At 44.4% G+C, this 7,953-nt stretch overlaps 1 long non-coding RNA gene across 3 annotated transcripts in view; it reads right to left on the reverse strand.

Moving 5' to 3' along the window:
* LOC123843815 (uncharacterized) overlaps positions 1 to 5,694 on the reverse strand; it is a 254,193-nt gene extending 248,499 nt beyond the window's left edge. For 2 of the 3 annotated variants that reach the window (XR_010411541.1, XR_010411542.1), the window contains exon 1: positions 5,555 to 5,694. This is a non-coding gene — a long non-coding RNA (uncharacterized LOC123843815). The remainder of the gene's footprint in view (positions 1 to 5,554) is intronic. The other variant, XR_010411543.1, reaches the window with a different exon arrangement.
* Between the last annotated feature and the right edge of the window lie 2,259 nt (positions 5,695 to 7,953).

Raw genomic sequence — 7,953 nt, forward strand, 5'->3', positions numbered from 1 at the left:
TGAATATATGCTCAGCTGTAGTTTCATGGTTCAATCCCTCGCTACTTTTTGTCTCACAGGGGAGCTAACAGCTACCACTTTCCCTGCCTCCAGGCTCACACTCTCCAAGCTACCCACCACCCTGCTACCCAAGCAGAATTCTAAATTTTAAATCTCTTCATGTTCTCCGTCTTGACATTTTTCGATAGCTACCCATTACCTAGAGCAGAGGTTCTTAATCTTTTGTAGACTCCTGATCAGAGCTTTGGTTACTGTTTTTCACTCCTTGAAAGTGAATCACCCATGACCTACCTAAGGTTCTCTAAAGGAAGAAAGGGAGTTCTACTGTAATTGGAATGAATTGCATTCTATGTACAATAGGGTGTCATCCATGGTTAATCTTATAAAATTAAGTCCTTTATGAAGTAGATTCTTTGTGATTCTTTTAAATTAGATTTAAAAAGTTTATACCCATACTGGTTTGCCAGTTATGTTGTGTAAAATACTTAAAAGAGTTGTCTGACTAAAAGATAACTTACACATTTTTTATTTGCAAAAGATGAGGCTCCCAAGTTGTCTGACCTTTCCTGTGATGACTAGCGGCTGCCAGGATCATGCAGATATTTTCAGAAAAATAAATACACTTAATATATCTCTTCAAGGTAAAGATGACATATTCATCATAAATAATAACTGTTTTTCTAAATAAATCTGCTATTTTGAAAATGGGTGTAGTAGGCAGTCTCTGAGACTGCCCCTCTCCCCCTCACACCCTCACTTCCCCCACCCCACCCCCATCCTTTCTTCCTGGTATCTAGGTTCTTGTATAATCCCCTCCACTTGAGTATAGGCTGGATGTAGGCACTGACTTCTATCAAACAAAATATTTAAAAAGTTACTTGAAATTATGTCACAGAAAGACTGTGATTTCCATCTTATTTGCCCTCTCTCATTCTCACTTTCTGGAGAAACCCACCAGCAAGGAACTACTATCTCTGGCCAATAGCCAGTGAGAACCTAAGGCCTGCCAACAGGCATGTAAATGACATTAAAAGCAGATTCTCCCCCAATCCAGCCTTGACTGGAGAACTGGCCAACACCTCTATTGCAGCCCTGAGACAAAAAGAACACAGCTAAGCCAGTCTTGAACTCCTGACCCAGAAAAACGATGAGATGATAAATGTCTGCTGTTTAAGGCCACTAATTTGGGGGACAGTCTGTTACACAGCAAGAGATAACTCATACATTTGGGAAATATTTCCCCATCATTAACGAGTTGATGGCTGAAAATAATATGAATGTGTCTCACTTAAAAAACAACAAAAACAAACTCTCCTATCTGCATATTAGAAAATTAGAAACAGAATTCCCTAGGCTATTTAAAACTTCCCAGATAAAGACTATGCATGGGTCTGAACCAATTGCTAAAAATGAAAACTGCAACACCTTCCAAAGAGTTTGCAAGAATGACTTATTAACATCAGCGAAGATGGAAAGTTAGTAATTAAATGTCAAGAAAAACCTGAACATAGGGCTTGAGATTTGAAAAAAATAGCATCGTGATTTAGTTAATCCTGCCAATAAACACTTCTTCGATTGGAATTCTCTTTTTGAAGTACCTTGTTTTCATTAAACTCAGAAATCAAAATAAACTGAGCTTAAAACCAGTCCTTTAAATTACCCTATCACAAAGCATTAAACTAACCAAAGTTTTCAAACCTTCAAGCACATTGCTCATTCTAATTTTGAATATTTTAATGCGAGCAAAGAAAGAAATATCTTTAAATATTGTCTATGTAATCTTTTTTTTTTTTTTTTAAAGATTTTATTTATTTATTTGAGACAGAGAGAATGAGAGACAGAGAGCATGAGAGGGAGGAGGGTCAGAGGGAGAAGCAGACTCCCTGCCGAGCAGGGAGCCCGATGCGGGACTCGATCCCGGGACTCCAGGATCACGACCTGAGCCGAAGGCAGTCGCTTAACCAACTGAGCCACCCAGGCGCCCTGTCTATGTAATCTTATCCCTATGTATTTTGTAAGAGATACAACAGACTAGGACGACAGTACATTCATAAATAAATATCCGTATGAAGTATTAAATAATTACATATTTGAAGACTAACACGCTCAAGTTGTTTTTACCATTAGGTGTATGCAACTGAGAAAGTTCATAGGACCCTGATCGCAAGGTTAAGTCCAAATGCTTTCCTTTAGTTTGCATAACTTCCAGCTCTCTTTCCAGTCCTGCACTTGGAGCCATTTACAGTTCTCAAGACACTTTTGCAGTGAGCTTAAAAGCAGGCCCTCCTGGCTAAAGGGTCTTCCAACACCACCCCCACACAGCTCCCCTCCCAGTGTTCGTGCCCACTGAAGTAGGAACCCATACTTCAGTGCTCGGCTTACCTGTCAACCGTTCCAGGACTTTGCCCCTCTCTACCCCCCTCCTCTCAGTACCCTCCCGGTGCCTCTGTAATTCCTTTATTACAGGACTCACCACGCTATGGCATATTTTAAGGATTTGCTTATTTTTCATCTACCCATACTAAACTGAGGGCTTTTGACAACATTTGCTCAGTAGCAGACACTCAACAAACATCTGTGGAAGAGAATGTACTCATGAATTCATTTTTTCAGATCGTTTTTCTCTACAGCTCGAAGTACAACAAGTTGAGAAGGGACTCTCCCTTCTCATCCTGGCCAGCTATCTGGCTTCCTCACCACCAAGATTTAATTTCATAACTTTTTTTAAAATGTCAAAAATTGAGGTAAGGATCAGATCCAGCAAATTCTGAGCACGTTTCTCACAATATCGTGTGAGCGGCGCTATTGGGTGGTAAGAAGCCAGACTACCTCCGGTTACATCCACCTCGGCCACGTGGGCACAAGAAATATCCTCGTGCTCCTCAGTTTCCTCACCTGGTAAATGGGAAAAGAATGACGAACGCATATAAGCGGTGCCCCTGGCGGCCCCCGGGCCCGTCCGTCGCGCCAGCGGTGTGGGGGCGGCACAGACCCAGGGACGCCCCTCCTTCCGGCCTCCGCCCGACCACCCTCCAACCTCGTCTCCAGACACAAACTGCGCCACCCTCTCCTCAGCCCCCCTCCGCCCCCCGGGACCCGCCGGCACCCTCTCCGGCGCCGGGCCCCGGCCCCGCGGCGGAGGCCCGTCCGCCACCCGCAGCCTCGCACGCCGCCGGCCTCCCCGCCTCCCTCTCCACCGCGAGGCCCAGGCTCCGGCCGCCCGCCCCGCCCCGCCCCCCGCCGGACGGCCCCGGAGAAGCCCGACGGCGCCCGCGGCTGCGCAACATGCAGGCGCGGAGGCCGGGCGGCAGCCTCGCGAGCCCCGCGGCCGGGGGCCCGAGCCTGCGCAGAGGCCCCGCGGCCGCTCCCGACAGGCCCGCGGGGCCGCCCGCGCAGGCGCCCAGCCCCTCGCCGCCCGCCGCACCGCGGCCCGGGCCCCGCCGCCGGACTCGGCCGGACGGCGCGAGCGAACGCCCGACTCCCCTCGGCAGGCGGGGCCCCCCGGGCGCGCCGGGCGCGGGGCTCTTCCCGAGGCTCCGCCGCAAGCGCGCCTGGGGCCCCGGCAGCCCTGGAGGGCCCTGGGGCGCGTGCCTGGGCCTCTGCGGGGGCCGCTAGGCAGCTCTGTAGCCCCCGGGAGCCGTCTCCCAGCGGTGGACCGAGGGCAAACAATAAAGCTTTCTGCAGCAAATAATAATATAATAACAATAATTAATGCACTTAGGTGTGGCACAGAGTAAAAGTTCAATAAACGTTGGTTATAATCCTATTGCCCTGGCAGAGACATTAAGCAAGTATATAATAAGTACTAAGTCCCAGGCTGGACGGGCCCTGTACCTCCGATGACTACATACATGCACTTACAGCTAGAAGTACCTGAAGGGCAGGTACTCTGGACACTTTTATTTTCATTGTTGTGGTCCCAGGGCCTGGCATATAGTAGGTGTCCAGTTAACGTTTGTTGTTTATTTCAAAATTCCCCACATATTCCTGCCTTGTACAGATTTGGATTCACACTGTGTTTCAGATCATCCTTTGGAAGCATTCTCAGGGTATCTATTGTCAAAAGCAGGATGTGGGAAAACAGTTAATGTGGCTGATGTTGCAGGAAAAGCTGAGAAAGACAAGGGAGGAAATTATAGTTCAATAGAAACCAAAAGTCAATCAGTAATTTAATGGGAAATGATTCACAAAAGCAGTATTTACACACAAGTACAACTTGTTCCAGTGACTTCAGAAAGTAAAAAAAAAAAAAAGGTTTATTTAAAAACAAATAACAACCTTGGCAAATTCTAACAGAATAAAAATGTTTGCAATTAAATCAATTCTGTTGTCAGAATTCTTTGAATTGCAAATGACTATAGGAGATTAACTAGTATAAGAAAGGAATTCAGTGGGTTCACAAAAGTGACAATTTTAGGGGTTTGTTGCAGGGACTTATAAACTGTCATTAGGTGGGTCCTTCAATCTATCCACCCCTTTATCTATACATCCATCCATCCATCTCTCTGCCTCCTGATCCATCTCTCTAGCTTTCAGTTATCTCTTACTGGAGGCAGGTTTTCTTCATCTGGCAGGGAAAAAAAAGGGGGGCAAAGCCACCAAAAACTTCAGGCATACATCATCCCAGTTCACTGGCCAAGGGTGAAAAGTTTCTTTTTCCTTTTGGGTCCATATAGGGTAGAAAGGAATGCAGGGTAACTCAAATAATATTTATCCACCATATCCACAATGGAAAAAACACTCCGAATTCAACTACTCCAACCCACAAACCACTATCCATCTTCACATTCCCTTCCAGTGCCACTGAATAACTCTTATATAGCACCCTGGCTCATATTTTTTCATCTGACATTTTGTCATAAGCATTTTACCTATTGCTACATAGACTTTATAGTGATCACTTTTAAGTGTCTATGTAACATTTACTAAGGGGTTAGTCACTATGCAATAATTTACTTATGTCCTTAATGATTAATATTTTGCAATTTCTAGATGTCGCTGTAATTTTAAAATATGGTAATTATTCTCTTCTTACCTATAGCATGTTACTTTTTAAAAAGTATTTCCTTAATATAATTCTCAGAAATTGGATTAATGAGTGAAATGGTAAGAACATTTATATAGATTTAGTTCTTAAAATATATAACCCAATGTATGTTCAAAAGTTGTAGCAATTTTCAGGGCCTCTAGTGTTTCCATGCCACGGCATTACCATGTCTTCATCAGCATTGAGGTGGACTTTCATGAAGTCATGGTCCCCAAACCTTCTTACCAGTCATAGTGCCTTCATTAGTCTCACTACATTCTTAGCCTCTCTCTCTCCTCTGAGGAAACACAGATGAGATTGCTTAGCCCCGTTGCTATCACATAGTAGGCACTCACTAAAGGTTAGGTAAGTCCGCAGCTGAATATGTTATGAGTCTATCCATGTCCCTAGGGAAAACCGCCTTTTGAAATTCTGGCTTTGAGCATACAAAGGATGGGACAAAGATAAGCACAAATATATCTGCAGGGTCATTTCTACAAAAAAACGATACAAAGAAGAAGGACTTACTTTTTGATTGGTCTACTCTCTTGACTTTCTCTTATCTGTTTTGGCAGACAGATAGATCTGAAGGAGTTATTCACACATAAGTGTAATGCAATCTTCATCGGTCCTCCTCTAAAGAAGAGGGGTGTGTGTGTGTGTGTGTGTGTGTGTGTGTGTGTGTATTTTAAGATTAACCAAACCAACATTGCTCAATGTTGTGGGTCAAAACCCTGGATGCCTGTCAGAATGATCTGTAGAGAGTTTTTTAAATGCAGAGGTCTGGGCCCCATCCCAAATCCTCTAATTTAGAATACCCACAGGGCAGAGCCAGGTATTTATAACTTTTTAAATCTCCACAGGTGATTCTGACAGAGCCAGGATTTAGGAACCAAATAAATCAACCAGCAATGAGGTACTAGTATTAATGTCAGTTGTTCTTAGTTCTTCCATTTAAATTGGAAACAAACTTTATTAGGGTTTTCTTTCATTACACCTTTCCCCCGTCTCTTGCTTCCACATGGAAAAAGGCTCCACCTGTAGGAATATTCCCCCCCCCCACCCTCCTGTGAGCTAGCTACCCACAGGCCCTCCGCCCACCTCTGATCAGCCCCTGAATATTCTGCTCTCCCATAGGAGGCCTGGGCTTCTTTAGGTTGCAAGTTGTGATAACTGGGGCCTTTGCAGTACCTGACTGAAGAACTAGCGAGTTTCCTGGGCAAACAGATGCCATATTGTCCAGAATCTACGCAACGCCTGGGTCCCTCTCTGAGTCTCCTAGTTCTCAACTCAGCCAGGAAAAGGGGTGCTATTTCATGGGCTCTCTCAAACCCCACCAGTTAGTTGTCTATTTACACATCTCATCTTCCTTCCCGGACCACATGATTGTTGAGGGCAAGTTTGCACATCTCCCCCATGGCTTGTAAGGCACAGAGCCTGGCACCTAACAGACATCAGACAGGTATATAATGAGCAAAATACGAGGGGGAGAACTGACATCCACTCCACACCTACTCTGTGCCCAGCACCATGTGAGGCCTTTAGTTACATGGTTTCATGCTACCGGCATCACATCCCTGTGAAGTAGGATTTCATAGTCCAATCTGCAGGCAAGAATAGAAATGATCATCAAACGGAGTTCATTTGGTCAAAACTGCTTATAGGCAGGAACGTAAAAAAGAATATATTCCCCTTTTTCTTCCTGCAGCCTAGTGTTCTTGAGATAATTTACGCACACAGCTAAAAGTCTACAGATCCTTTATATGACAGACATATAGTTATCTGGAGATGATTGTCCTCTCGGTTGGAAATTATCAAATTGATGAGGTCTAACCCAGACAAGTGCCCTCTCTTTTTCTACGTTGTTAATTATCATGAGATCTTAGTATTTCAAATAGGATTATGCCATTTGGGCTGGGCACTTAAGATTTCCCTAAGGGCCAAGGCTGAGTAATTTTCAGGTAATGAGCTTTAATATCCAAGGAAAGAGACATCCTGAATCACCTTCTGAACTCATGCCATGGATCTGCTGTAATAGTATCAGGAGTTCTAGAACCTTGCGTAATTGATCTTGTGACTTGAAACTGAATCACTTTCAAGGCTTCTTCCAAAATGGTTTTTGCCCTCCTGAACTATACTTTATTACAGCTACGCTTATCCAGACAACTGAAGGGAAAGAAAATGATAATTCCTTGGTGCTCCCATCTCCACTGAGGAGTCTCTAAAGTCACCCCGAGCCTCCTTTACCCACAAGGGCAGAGGGTACCACAGGCAAACTTTTCCCCAGCCTGAAAAATCATTGAGAGTGAGATGTAGAGGAAAGGGAGGTTCTTCTACAGACTCAGGATTCAAGTTGCTAGTTCTCCAAGGCCTCTGAGCCACCCCCTGAGGAAGTGACCCAAGTTCTACAAACCCTTGGGCACATCACCAGAGAGAGACTCTGCATCAGTGTGTAACATCAGTGTGCAAAGTATACTAAAATTCACGAACCCATACCCTACTCACTCAAAATTCAAGGTCATAGAACCTTAAAGCTGACACTCTTTCCTGGTACAGATGAGGACTCAGAGGCTCAGAGAGGTTAAGTGACTTGCCAGAAATCACACAGCTCTCAAGAAGCAGAACTGTGGTTTGAAAGTATTCTCTAGAATTTGAGTACAGTCCTGCTGTCTATAAAAGAGTCCTGCCCTTAAGGTGAAGGGAAAGATGAAATTTAGCTTTCTTTTAAGATAAAATAATTAATCGTCTAGAAAATAGCATAACTGAGGATGTATAGTGGTAAAGGTAGACTGGAAGATATATGCTTTTCCTACTGGAAAAGAGATCGTTAGGCAGGAGGAAGAAGTAGGAGGTAAGAATTAAAAGTCTACTCTTCAATTTGCCAGGGGGGTCATCTGAGGAAAGTTAGTTGACTGATGTGAACTTCA

This window comes from Mirounga angustirostris, unplaced genomic scaffold, assembly GCF_029215605.1.
Source record: "Mirounga angustirostris isolate CCGP_5_RB_7025 unplaced genomic scaffold, mMirAng1.0.hap1 SCAF_5, whole genome shotgun sequence".
Classification (NCBI taxonomy): Eukaryota; Metazoa; Chordata; class Mammalia; order Carnivora; family Phocidae; genus Mirounga; species Mirounga angustirostris.